Source organism: Lemur catta, chromosome 9, assembly GCF_020740605.2.
Source record: "Lemur catta isolate mLemCat1 chromosome 9, mLemCat1.pri, whole genome shotgun sequence".
Classification (NCBI taxonomy): domain Eukaryota; kingdom Metazoa; phylum Chordata; class Mammalia; order Primates; family Lemuridae; genus Lemur; species Lemur catta.
This window is the reverse complement of record NC_059136.1, coordinates 72,104,431-72,120,269: the sequence shown is the minus strand read 5'-3', so window position 1 is coordinate 72,120,269 and position 15,839 is coordinate 72,104,431.

Genomic DNA, 15,839 nt, shown 5'->3' with positions numbered 1-15,839 from the left:
ATAAATCCCTTTTTTAAGTAAATTACCAGCCTCAGGTATTGCTTTATAGCAACAATAAAAAGACTAAGACAGAAGACAATCTTTTTGCCACTGGATAGCTTTCACAATTCTCTGATAAATCTATTGATTCTATTCAAATGGGTCTATTTGTAGAACTCTCTTGTTCCATTGACCTATATGTTTATTATGTCACAAATATCACACAACCCTGATTACTTTTATGGCAAGTCTTCATTTAAGTATGGTGAGCTCTTTAACTTTGACCTTCGGTCAAAATTGTTGTGGCTATTTAATTTTTTTTGTCAATTGCAATTCTTCTACCTTTTCGTATAAAGGTTAGAAAAAGTTTAAAGATGAAAAGTTTATTGATATAAAACCCATTAGCATTTTGACTGGGATTTTCTGGAATCTATAGATCAAATTGGAGATACTGGCATCATAATAATAATTGAATATTTTTTCCTATTGATTCATTCTCCTTTTTATATTTTATTGGATTGGATTTGCTAATACTTTGAGGATGTCTGCATATGTGTAAATGAAAGAGTTTGTCTGTGTTTTTTTCTTTTTGTAATGTCTTTTCATGGGACTTGATATTAGGCTAATGCTGGCCCCATACAGCATATTGGAAAATGTTCCTTCCACTCATATTTTGTGGAAGACATTGTGTAGAATTGATATTGTTTCTTTTCTTAAATATTTGGAAGAATTCACCAATGAAACATCTTGTGCCTGGAACTATCTTTGTTGGATGGTTTTAAATTACAGATTATATTACTTTAATAAATTTAGCACTATTAAGATTATTTTTTTCTTAAGTTAGTATCGATAGTTTAAAAAGTATTCCACTTTATCTAAATTTTCAAAATTATTAGAAGAGTTAGTTGTTTCATAATTTAATTGTTCATTTATTATCTGTGGTATCCATAACAATGTTCTATTTTTATTATGATTCTGGTAATATATGCCTCTCCTCTTTTTTACTTGTCAGGATAACTAGACATTTATTGATTTTATTGATCTTTTCCAAGAGCCAGTTTTTGATTTGGCAATATATCCTATTGTTATTCTGTTTTTAATTTCCTTGATTTCTGCTCTTATATTTTTCATTCCTTTTCTCATGATTTAAATTTAATTTGCTCTTACTTTTCTAGTTTTTAAAACATATTATTCAATTACTGATTTGAGAACTTTATTTTACAAAATTTCACTTTATGCAGTAAATTTCTCTCTAAGCATTGCATTAGCTGTGTCCTCTTTTGATATATTGTATTTTGATTTTTATACATATCAAAATAATTTTTAATTTTTCCATAAGACTCCCTGAGTTATATGTATACATATGTGTCCTTTTCTTTCTAAATATTTGGGATTTCCAAGATATCTTTCAGTTATTACTTTCCAGTTTAATTCTTTACTGGTTCACTCAAGGTCATATTTTGCATGAATTAAATTTTTAAATTTGGGCTTTACAGCTCAGAACATAATACATCTTGTTGACTGTAAGATGTTTACTTTTAGGAAAAAAATGTATTCTTTTCTTCCTGCCTTCAGTGTTCTGATATACATCAATTAGGTTTATAGTGTTGTTTAGATTTTCTATACCTTTACTGATTTTCTGTCTACTTGTTTTATCAGGTACTGAGAAGAGAATATTGAAACCTTCAATTATACATGGATTTGCCTATTCCTCTTTTTAGTCCTATTAATTTTTTATTCCTGTATTTCAAAGCTCTGTTTTTAGGTCTATAGGCCTTCATAATTGTTGTATCTTCCTTAAGAATGAACTACTTTATCACTATATTGTGTCCTTCTTTATTCTTGACAATACCTTTTGTCCTGAGGTCTACATTATCTCATATTAATGTTACTTAACTATTCTAGCTTATTTTTCACTAGTGTTTGCATAGTGTATACACACACACACACACACACACACAGATAGCTATATATGTATATCCATACATTTCTATTCTTTTAGTGTTAACTTTTATATATCTTTAGCATAATTTGCTTTGATTTCTTTGTAAGTCATAAGTATCACATCCTTCATATGGCTTTTGTGACACTGAAAAGTATTATTCATGTAAAGTCATTAGTTCAGTGCCTGGCATAGAGATAGTATTTATTTAATATTGCTAATATTAGAGTGTTATCAACCTTCAATACTTGAAATTGTAACTCCTGTATCAGGTGATATTAATTATCTTAAATTTACTTATTCTGATGAATCCTGGAGAGCTTTTTTCTTTAAAAGCATCTTTAACTCTAAACTCTTAAATTTTCTGAATTTTTTTCCCTCTCTCTCTCTTTATTTCTATCTGGTATTATTCTAAATCTTAGACTTAATCTCCCTTATGTCCAGTTTAATTTCCCATTTATCTCTACCCACAGCCTAATCCTCATAAGAGACCTATGTACAAGTGGCTGCAAGTAGTAGAATTTCACATTCTTATTAAGTATTTCTTATTGACATCTTTCTGAACAGCCTACCTTCTGAGATTTTTCAGTCTAAGCTATTCCAAAGTACCATATTCGTCTCACAGCAATTTGCTGTTTCTCTTTTGTATTTTTCTTCATTACTTTCTTCTTAGATTCCTTATGAACTCTGTTTATTATCAATTTTGCAGAATTATTCTTTCAGAAATACACACCAGTGAGGTAAGCACCACTTATTTCACATGTGTATTCTTGCTACTCACATAGAATCAAAAAAACCTAATCTCTTGGACGCATATACTATTAACAGCCATACTAAGTTTAGAGAAACATGCTGTGACTTGAACACACTGTGTTTTAATATCATTTTAACATGTCTGTTTATCATCAATCATTTTATATGTTAATTTTGGAATTTTATTTTACAGATCAAATGGAGGTAGACCTCTAAATTAAAATTCTCCTTATTGCTTATTCAGAGTTAGACACATTTAAATAATTCTTTAATTAGAGAATTCTCTCTCCTTGTCTTTATCTAATACCAGTTAGTTTTTGTAGAAATTGAAAACTAAAGTTGGAATAATGTATTACTCCTGTGAGTTGAACTAAATAAGTTATTTTTAGTATTTCCCATAAATCTAATAAATATTTTTAAAAATTAATCAAATGTCTCCGTGCCATAGTGTGATGGAATGTTGGTGGGTGTTGGGAAGTTGATTTCTCTCACACACATATATATCCACAAAGGACTTCACATGCTGGTTGCACTCATGCCAGTTACTCATCTGTGAACCACAAAGTAAACTAGAAAATTAAAAAATGTCTCTCATGCTGAAATTTGAAATGCATATTAATGGCAAATATAATTCCTGATATACGACACGTGCTTTCTCAGGTTTATTGGGGAAACAGTGGAGATGTCCATCACGTATCATGTCATCTTAACTTTTAGGTTTAATTTTTCTTCTCATCTCTGAGACCATTACAGACAAAAAAAAGAATAATTATGCCCACCTGTATGGTCCTGTGTTTATCAGAGTTTGTTCTCCATTAAACTACAAATGTAGAAATGAGTAATTGGACTTTCAGGGGAAGTATGAGGAAGGTTATTCCAAAAGATACAATTTCTAAGTAATTGCCATGTTACTCAATGAAAAAACAGTTACAGTAATTATGTATTTATTCTTTTCAAAAGTAACATTATATTTGTACTCATTAGCTTTTCTTATTTATGTCTCTTGAATCAAAGAGATTCCAATTGTGTTATCATGTGAATGGAACATAACACAGCTATTTGTTTTCATTAAATTCAACTTGGAGAATGACTTACGGAGTCTAGTAACAAAGAATAAAGGAAGAATTAACCGGAAGCTTTTCTGTCACTGAATTTTGTTGAGCCAAGTGTTTATTTCAGTTCACTCTGGGGAAAACCAATAATATATTTAATTCCAATCAGAACCACTTGGTGTTTAAAAGACCAACTTGGTGTTTAAGGTAAGCTTGAAAGGCAATCTACATCTGGGTTCTCTGTTCTGTTCTATGCACATACAGCCAACTGATCTTTGACAAAGCCTACAACAATATGCACTGGAGGAAAAAAAGCCCTACTCAATAAATGGTGCTGGGAAAATTGGACAGCCACATGCAGAAGAATGAAACAAGATCCATATCTCTCACTGCTCACAAAATTTATTCAAGATGGATAAAAGTCTTAAATATAAGGCATGCACAGGTGTGAGTTTTAAATAAGTTGTTATAAAATTATTTGAAGTAAGAATTATTAGTTCTGCTATAAAGGAGAATTAAGTGAAGTTTACTTAACTCATTAACTTACCCAAGCCAGATAAAAAAGGGCTAGAAATGTAAATCAGTCACATTTTATTTAAAAATCTATGCTCAAAAGACAATTTTTCATGGATGACTCATTCTATGGAGAATATAATAAAGGTGAAATCATTCTATTCTTAAGCTTTTACAGATTTATCAATAGGAAAGTTTCATATAATTATTTTTCTATAGTCTGTGTAGCTAAAAACTTGCAGAAGAAATCAAATCAGTTCAATACACTTTATCTCTTATTGCTATCAAATCAAATATACATAACGAAAGTGATTTAAAACATGTTAGCAAAGATTATTAAGACATCAATAATCAAAACTTCAAATATCTCCAGTATGGTATAGATACACATGACTGTTATCTTATTCGGGACTATGTCCTGGTAATAAAACAAGAGGAAGAGGATTAATGCATGACAGAAATCTTGAATTTTGTCTAAATTAAAAAAAAAGATATTTAGGATAACATATATTTTCAAGAGCTAACTGGACGAATCTGAAATATTTTATATCATAGTTACAAAAAATCTCATATAGTCCTTCACAAATTTCCCAAAATTTTGGAATGGAAAAATAATTGGTATAAATTTAGAGATATTAATAATAAGACATTTTTTGAAATAAGAAGAACTTTTCTTTCATGTCAGTATAAATTTAAATTTTGATCAACATATACTACTCTTCAATCAACATACACTGCTCTGTTCCAGCTAAAAAAATAATTAAAGTGTTTACTTTGGCTGGGCACAGTGGCTCACGCCTGTAATCCTAGCACTCTGGGAGGCCGAGGTGGGTGGATCACTCGAAGTCAGGAGTTCAAGACCAGCCTGAGCAAGAGCGAGACCCCCGTCTCTACTAAAAATAGAAATAAATTATCTGGACAACTAAAAATATATATAGAAAAAATTAGCCGGGCATGGTGGCGCATGCCTGTAGTCCCAGCTACTCGGGAGGCTGAGGCAGTAGGATCGCTTAAGCCCAGGAGTTTGAGGTTGCTGTGAGCTAGGCTGACGCCACGGCACTCACTCTAGCCTGGGCAACAGAGTGAGACTCTGTCTCAAAAAAAAAAAAAAAAAAAAAGACTCTGTCTCAAAAAAAAAAAAAGAATTTACATGGAAAATAAATAGAAGAAAATGGCAAGAAACTCTATTACAAAGAAGGTGGAAATAATTTTAATATTTTGTTTCTTGCAAGAGTCATCAGCAACAAGAATAATAACATGGAAAACTAATTTATCTTCATAGGAGAATTCTCAGCTACAAGTACCCTATTGTAAAAAATATTTGAGAATATTTTCAGAGTGATTTGTTTTGGGTAAAATTATACAGCTGAACTCATAATTTTTTATTTTATCTGCATAGATATAGACCTTTGAACTGTTCTCCTTCCCTTGAGGATTCTTATACTTGTGTGTACCCCTTTGTACTCAATTCTGTAAAATCTCTCAATTCTGGGACTTACGAGAACATGAGTATGGCCTAAAGGAAGTGTAAAATTGAGTTAAGTCTTCATGAAAGCCACATTATTATCACGTGAACTAAATATTTAGTGACCTGGCTCCTCATTGGTCTAAGGTTTTGAGAGTAAATTTCTCAGCCCACAAAAGTATGCTATAAAAATGTGTGTGTATGTGTATTTCAGAGTACGTACAGTTTAGAAGAATATAAAAATACAAGTTGAACTGGAACATAGTTTTACTGTTTTCTTACTTGTTTAAATTGGTTTAACTGGATACATAGAAATGGTAAAGCTTGAAGGGAAATATGTAGTAATGTGAACCTAACTGAGATATAATCTACTCTCTGTAGGAAATGAGATGATTTTACTATTAAACCTGCAATTCATTTATTTTATTTTATTTTATTTCAAAGTATTATGGGGGTTAAAATGTTTTTGGTTACATGGATCACTTTTGTAATGCTCAAGCCAGAGTTAAAAGTATGCCTGTCACCCAAATAGTGTTCATTGTGCCCATTAGGTATTATTGCTATTTTGGAAGGTAGAAAAGAGAAGTGTTTTGAGCTCTTATAAATAGTTTTCTTCTCAGTATGAGGAATACTGAGTACACTGAGTATCCCTTATATTTTAAGCTTTAGAAAATGAAGATTACTTAGAACTTTAAATGATAATTTTGTCATTAAAACATTTACTTCTAAAAACAACTTGAAGTAAAATATTACTTAGTCTTTAGATTTTTGCTTATAATCAGTAGTTTGAAACATTATTAAATTCTTTCATATTGTTTAGACAGATTTATATATTATAGTGTATTATAAATCTTAAGCATAGTGATCTCATTTGTGCAAACAAATTATAATCTAAATAACAAATTTGTAAGTGTGCATTTCCATTCCAGGAAAGCCATCGATTCCCAAAGTGCAAGCCAATGTAACTCAGAGCAGTAGGTGCTTGGAGTTGTGCTTTCAATTTGCCTAGAGCACTTTCTGTAAATTATAAGTCTTCTATCCCTTTGCTCAGCTTTTGGTGTACAGAATTTGCCCAAAGCAAGGGTTGAGTTCCAGAACTCTTAAAATTTCTGATTTTCTGTAGCTTCAAATTACTAAAAAATGCTTATTAAATCAGTGAGCAAATATTTTATCAGTTATTTTTCTGGAAGTATTGAATAATTTAAACAGACAATGATAGCTAGATCTTTAGTTTTTCTTTTCAAGGAAGAAAAATTATTTTCTTCAATACAAATAACATAACTGCACATACTGACCAGACATCTAATATCTATTTGGTAAAACCAATCCCATGCTATAGAACTTTGTATTTCATTTAATAAGTATGTATTGGTTTATTATACATATCACAGTTATAGACACTGTGGGAAAAATGAATAGAAAATGACTTCAGTTTTCAAAGAACTTACAAACTAATTAAGCAAAAATAGGTAAATATGAGTAAGTTATCAAATTATTATTTTTAAGAGGTGGTATCTTTCTATGTTGTTCAGGCAGGAGTAAAGTGACTATTCACAGGTGTGATCATAGTGCACTACAGCCTCAAACTCTTGTGCTGAAGCAATTGAGATCTTCCTGCTTCACGTTCCCAAGCATCTGGGTGTACAGGCTGCACCCAGCCTTTTTAAAGTTCTTTATGTATAAGTTTCCTCATCTATAAAATTTCATTTAAAAAGTAGTAAAGATTAAATGAAATAATAAATTATTCTTAGCATAATAAATAATAAATTCTTAGCATATACAAATTATTCTTACCATATACAAAACAGAAGCTGAATTCTAGATTATTTTTATTATATCACATTAATGAATATATTTCATTTTATCAGTTATTAAAATTTTATTAATAACATGCATGTGAAAATTATTATATATGCATTCTTTTGACTAAGTCAAATTGTATGCTTCTTTTGGTTTAGAAACTATATTGTCCTAAAACACACTACAAGCAAATGTAAAACATGAAGGAATTTTCAGTCCTTTTACCCCATATAAAAAATTCTTCTGACATTTTTACCTAACTGTCATTTGTCTTTCTTTCTAAAGATAAAAGAAATGTCTATTTAATTGTTTTTCTTCACATATCTAAACTCTTGTTGTGTTTTCCAGTTTAGACTTGGAACAGGAAACCACACCACGAAATATAACAAATTTTTGCAGAGATCTAATTTGGCAGTGGCAAGAATATGGGACTTTGGCAAAGTTTCGATGAAATGGCACTTGCTCCTGGTTAAATGACTATATTGTGCTGTTACAATCCAAGGGAATATTATAGCATAGGGGGAAGGGTAGAATTAATGGTGCAGTATTAAGCATAAGTAGATTTCTAAGACAAATGCCATCAAAGTACCTAGAAAGTCACTATCCTTAGGACTTTAACCAGTCCTTGGGCCAGTTTGCAACTTGCAAAAACAACTGAGCCTCCTTGATTCAGATCTCTGAATGTCTAAAGCTAAGCAAATCATAAAAAGTAAAGTACTTACAAATAAATTTAACCTAGAAGGTGAAAAATCTGTACACATTAAATTATAAAACATTGAATGAAGAAATTAAAGAAGATGAAAATGAACGAAAAGACACCCATGTTCATGGATTGGAAGAATCGTTATTTTTAAAATGTCCATACTACCCAAAGCAATCTACAGTTTCAAGGCAATGCATGTGAAAATCTCTATGATATTTTTCACATAAATATAAAAACTAATTTTAAAATTTGCATAGGATCACAAAGCAATCTTGAGCAAAAAGAACAAAGCTGGAGGCATCATGTAACCTGACTTGAAAATCTACTACAAAGCTATAGTAATCAAAACAGCATGGTACTGTCATAAAACAAACCTATAACCCAATGGAACAGAGTACTGAGCCCATAAATAAATCCACCCATTTACAATCAATTAATTTTTTAATAAAGTTGCCAAGAACCAACAAGGGGGAAAGGATAGTCTCTTCAATAGATGATTGTTGGAAAACTGAATATCCACACACAGAAGAATGAAATTGGGCCCTTGTTTCACATCATACACAATAACTAACTCAAAATATATTACAGATTTAAATGGAAGAACTGAAACTAAACCTATTATAAGAAAACATAGGGGAAAGCCCCAAATCATAGGTGTGGGCAATGATTTTTTGAATATGACCACAAAAAACTCAGGTAACAAAAGGAAAAAAGATAACTGGTATGACATCAAATTAAAAAAAAATACAAAAACTTTTGCACACTGAAGTAAACAACAAAGAGACGATTCATAGAATGGGAGAAAATCTTTGCAAATTATACACCTGAAAAGGGTTAATATCAAAGTATATAAGGAACTGAACTCAATAGCAAGAAAACCTACTGCCTGTTAAAAAATAGGCAAAGGACCTGAACAGACATTTCTCAAAAGAAGGCATACAAATGGCCAACAGATACATGAAAAAAAAGTGCTCAGCATCACTAATCATTAGGTAAATGCAAATTAAAACCATAATGAGATATTACCTCACACCTGTTAGAAAGGCTTTTATCAAAAATATAAAAGATAAGTTTTGAAGAGTATTTTGAGGAAAGGGAAATTTTGTACATTGTAGTTGGGTGTGTAAATTGGTACAGCCATTATGGAAAATGGTACGGATACTTCTTAAAAAAATGAAAACAGAACCACCAGCAATCCCACTACTAAGTATATATCCAAAGAAAATGAAATAATTAGGTCAAAGAGATAACTACACCTCCATGTTCATTATTAACATATTATTAACATTGTTAACAATAGTCAAGATATCCAATCAAACTAAGTGTCCATCAACAGATGAGTGGATAAAGAAAATGTGGTACATATACACAATGAAATACTACTGAGCCTCAAAAATGGAGGAAATCCTATCATTTGCAACAACATAGATGAATCTGGAGAGTTACTATGTTTAAGTGTAATTAGCCAGGCACAGAAAAGACAAATATCACATGATCTTACTTATGTGTAGGAAAAAACAAAGTTGAACTCATAGCAGAACAGAGTATAATGATGACTACCAGAAGCTAGGGGTTGTGCGTGGGGAGGGAGGGAATTGGGAATTATTGATCACAGGGGATAAAGGTTCAGCAAGACAAGAGGAATAGGTTTTGAGATCTATCGCATAGCAATAGATTTTGAAATAATTAAGCAAGTAAATTTCAAATGTCTTAGCACAAAAAATGATAGATAATTCAGGTGAAATATATGCTAATCACATTGATTTAATCATTGCACACTGTATGCATATATCAAAATATCACATTGTACCCCATAAATGTATACAATTATGATTTGTCAATAAAAATAATATTTGTAATAAAAGACAGGAAGGGGTACTTATTTGTAATTTAATATTTCAGACTTTAAAATGGAAAGTAGATTTCATTTAGGAACTTAACCAATAGTAGCTGAGTAATTGGATCCAATTGATGACATTTAAAACTGAGTGTTTTACATGGCTAGCATTTTACCAGGAATCATTCAATCATGATTGACTCATTGTATATCTCAATTTGGACATTGTATACCCTTTGTTGGACAATATAGCTGGGCATAATTTAAGATGAGAAATAGAATAAAGAGTGAATCTTGGAAAAATAGAATTATTTTTGTTAATTTATTATTTCACACCAATTAGCTTCTTATACTTCCAGGAGCAATATTAGAATATCAATAAATGTTAGGTTCCTGTCAATTACCTACATTAAAGATTTTTTTCAAAATAGATAAATTGCCTAAAAATAATTTTTTCATCTTTATCAAAAACAAAAGCAACCTCAATCTAATAGAATTTTATGATGATATAAAGTCATATTAATAAAATTTAATCATAAGATCTTATTCCACACATTTACTTTATGAATTTTAGGCACAATACTCTGAAACGATTTTTCTAACCATATTTAGGAAAAGAGACATTGATATTTAATTTATAACTTTTTTCCTATGTGCATAGAATGATTACTTTTTTTGTAAAATCATAGAAATATAGAAAAACATAATACAGAAATTTAAGAGCCCAAATTTGTTGTATATATTATTGTTAAAAATTGTTAAAAATTACAGTTGGTATTAATGTTTTTATAAAATTATGACATATACCATGTCATACTTTGAATGTTATTTTATTATCATAATTCTTTTGTATCAATATTATTTGAGAACATGATTTTAATGGATACATATAGGTTTACAATATGATTATATAATATTGTAATTTATTTTATTATTCCTCTGGTGTGGAATATTTTGTTAAATTTCAATATTTTCAAATTATGAATAATATCTTAGAAAACAATTTTGTATATGTAATCATTTGCTATTTATTTTATAATTTTCTTCATTTATTATCTTTTCCTTAATATAAGCATATTATCTCATGCTTCTAAATTTGGAAATTTCTTCTACTTTCATTTCTTAATGAAATAGTCAAGTATGTCAATACTAAACGAATATAGTTCCACTCTTTCTCTCTCCCTCTCTCTCTCTCCTCTCCTCATTATAATTACCTCTCAAATTTTTGCCAAAAGAACTTGAGTTGTGAAATATTAATGAACCTAGTGATCTTGGCTTATTTTATTACATATAACAACATATCATTGAACCTTCTCTTTTATTCAGTCTTAAAGTTTTGTCTTTTAATCAGTGTTTAATTTATTTATACATAATGTAATAAATGGCATGGTTCAAAGTGTACCATCTTCACACTTGTTTTCTATCTGTATCATCTGTTTTTATTGTGGTTATTGTGTTATGTTCTCCCTGTCTTCTTTTGGTGAATCAATTTTTTACTATTTCATTTTAACTATTTTATTGAATTTTAGATATAGCCGTTTGCAATATTTTTAGTGTTTTCTCTAGAACCTCAAATACCACTCTTTTAATGTATCACATTAAACTTTGATAATACTGTACTACTTCACTCACATACATGCGTCCACACACACAATACACACTCACTCACACACACACACACACACACACACACACACACACACACACACACACACTAACAGCCTCCTTGTGGGTTCTAATACATTTATACGTTCAGTTATCAGCCATTTCCCAGCACTGAAGAATATCACATCTATGAATTGTATATTTACTGGCTGAGATATGCTAGCTGATATGTAGTTTTCCTCATTTTTTTTTCATTACAACATATATTTAGTAATTTCTAAAATGTTGTCTAATTTGTGCTGAAGGTAGCAACAGTTTTAGATATATAAAGAAAATTGCCAGAAAAAAAAATCTGGACATGATTTTACATCATGTAATTTAGCTTGATGTACTGGGGTTCATCTTATCATTTCTGAATCAAATGTTATGGGCAGGGAAATTCATAAATATGGTTCCTCTGGCCTATGTCACTGGCTCATTCTCACTACAGAGAAAGCTAGAGTCAGTGCTCCCATGGAATGGTTTTACTTTAAGAGACAGAGTACCCTTCTGTTTTCAGAAGTTGGGGCAGAATTGTAGACAGGTGAATCCGACAGATAAATTCTGTACTTGATGGGCAGACATATCATTTTCTTGCAGTTTTCCCATCAAAACATGATTCTGAACATTTACTTTTCTCTCAGATTTGCTCTCGCTGCTCTAAAAGTCTTTTCTCCAAATTTGTGGATGAATCATCCGTGTTTTCTAATTTTCAATATTACTATGAATATCATTTTCATCTGTATGATTTTCTTTACCCTCAAATCTAGTGTCATCCAAAATCTGAGACATCAGGTAATTATAAATGTTACATGAGTAAAAAAAAAAAAATTAGGTTATGCATTCATATCCACCTGTATTTGAAAAGATTATGCATATTTAATCTCTCATCATGGTTATTATATTTCCAGGCAAGGCTTCTTTAATTTGATTTGAAGTCAAATTTTGAAAATGTATAAATAAGAGTACAGATATAATCAAATATAGCTAATATTATAAAATAAGGACACACTAATGATTGATATGAATTACTCTCTGGTTGAATGAATGTGATATTCCTCTACATTTTCAAATAATTTATTACTCTAACATAATTATTCTCCACTGAACTACTGAACTGTAGATTCATTAAAGCAGATACAGTATCTTATTCATTGCATTTGTGATTCTTGTCATATCATAGGTTTTCATAGTATTTGTTAAATAAATGAATAATGGATGCATTAATGAACAAACCCTAATTCTGGTCAACAGTCAATTCAATAGTCAATAATGTGCAATTGCCACATTACATGTCTCGATAGATGATCTTATTTCAGATGAGCTTTCTCAATTTTCTTTTTTAATCACTGTAAATTCAATCATGGTTTGGATTGCCAGAGGAATTTAAATATGGAATAATATATTATGAAAGCATCTATATAACTCTCCTTGAATCTGAGGAGAATAGTGTGTCTCTTGAACAGAAATGATGAAAGATGTCAAAAGAATATCTAGGACTAATATTATTCACTAGAAATTTTGGGTGTTTTCTTCACTACCCCTATATTTGGATAAATCTTTAGTTTTGGCAATAAAGTAAGTACTTTTGTTTTTTAACTAAGTAAATTTCATGAGCTGTCATTTCACATGGTGCATTTTTGTTTAATGACCCTACTGCTGTCAGATTATTTCAACACACCAAAGCCTTTGCTTTCCAAAATTAAGTTTTTCACATAGTCCTTCCTGTGTATGGAAAACTGTAATATATTTTAAGTGTGGATAATAAGATCTGACAAGATCGCAAACTCCCACAGGTAACTTGCCTCCATACATGTTTATTTGAAAGGTATTGTCTACTTTGGAACACAATTTATTTCTCAACACTGTATCCATCAATATAAAAAAAGATATTTCTTACTAACATAATTGTCATCCATTCACTTATGTACTACCTACTGTTTATTGCACTTTATATTATGTAATTGTAGGCCTTAATTTGACCCAAGCACGTATGTGCAAACTAATGTACACTCTCATCTGGTTACCTCTTCTTCACTCCTCTTCATATACCTGATGATTTGACATATATATAAAGTACAGATTAAAAATATTTTTTTATTTTATTTGAATCAAATGTATGTAAGTTTTATCATGAAAATTTTATTCATAGAGAAAATAATAGCTAAGTAAGTTCAGTGGTTTAGCTATCCAATTAACTGTTGGTGACTTTCCATTTTTTAATAAAAGAAAATTAAATTAATTTTATGTAAGTATGTGATCTTTTTCAACACATTAAATATTCCTTACTCTTTATTATTATTAAAATAAGGCAAAATAAAATATATTTTTGTCATAATTAAAGCATATCTAATTAGTAAATAAAACATGGTATTTAAATTATAAAATTATAAAAATAATATTTTATATTAAATATGTGTATATTTAAAAAACATATATAACATATATTAATCATATATAAACATACAATTTTATATGAAATATATAAGATCATAATACATTTAACTAGAAATTATTGAATATTTAATCAGAATGTAAAAGAAAAGTAAAGTTTGATGATCTGTTTGGTTATTTAAAAAAATCTCAGGCACCCACAGCATTAATGGACCTTTTTATTGTTTTGGTTTTGCAGTGTTTAACACCCTTCCTATTTTGGGAACATTTTCTATCCTTTTTAGGGAGAGTCCATGTGCCAAACACAGTTGTTGAAATCACCAGATATTTACTTTGCCATTCTTTTTTGTACCTGGAACATAGGCACATAACCAGGTCCCAGCATACAAAATACATCCTCCATACTAGCTCACGGTACAAGGAAGAACACACAAATAGTCACCCTGAGAGAAGGCAGTAGCAGTTATGCAACCACTGGATTTTAGAAAACAGGGACTGTACTGCCAGCAAGTCCAGTGGCCTGTGCTTGCAGTGTTGGCAGTCATGACAGTGCTGAGAGTTCAGCAGAGGTAGCAGCAATGACTTCAAGGGACAGATTCTGGGGTGTCATTTTGGCCAAGGTTCTAGTTGTCTTGCACCTGACCTTTGTTCTTTAATTACGACATATCTAAATTTCTCTTCCTTTTCCTCAGCCAGAATCTCCTTCTTGTAGTTATAACAAAAATCCCCAAGTCTAAAGTAAAAAGGACCACATTTTTTTCAATGGATAGAGTCTGATTTCATGCTAATTAGAAGACTGTACTTTATTTCCCTTTAGTTTAGAGTTGATGCAATGCCTATGTTAGCTATTTATACAAATCAGTTAAGTTTGTTTTTGTGTTCCCTAAAGCTCTTTATGGCAAAGTCACATCAAATACTTTCACATTACATTGCAAAATGTACAGTTACATAAAAATGTATACATGTTGCAGTGTATCTCTTTGAACTTGTTTACTATCTATAATCAAATTTTAAGTATATAAACAAAGACAAATCAACATTTTTAGATTATACTTTCTCCTCAAAACATTTGGTACAATTCACTTTAGAGCAATTTATGTGTCTTTTTTCTGAAGAGATAATGTAGCCTGTCACTGATATGTTAGAATATGAAATGGAAAAAGCAATTGTCAAATCAACTATTTTTGATCTGAAGATTTAGAAAGTAGCTATTAAAATAAGCACACCTTAAAGATATTTTATATTTCCTTTATTAAATCAATATATTGTTTTTATTTATAAATTAGTAACCCCTTAAAGACTTAATGTTAAACATTTTTATATAAGTAAAATTGTTGGTAATAAAAAAATTATCAAACCAACAAAAAAATTGAAAAATGACTTCAACAAAGTTATTTTATGATTGGAGTTTTATTGAAAGAGGGGATAGAATGTTAGTTGATAAATTCATTTGAAGTAAATGTGTTATAAAATATGGGGGAGGCAGCAATATGAATGGATTAAAGGGAAATCAATGTTTCCTAGCTCAATATAAAAAGTCACCTGAAAAACATGAAGCTAACTTGTTAAGATTTATCCTGCAGTGAATCAAGAGGACTGACCAGAGACACCAGCTCCCAGAGCATCTAGTAAATGACCTGTTGGTCATTTGTATGTCTTGAGAAATATCTGGTCATATATTTTGCCCATTTTTAAATCAGTTATTTGCAATTGACTTGTTTAAACACTTTATATTTTGTGGTTATTAATCTCTTGTC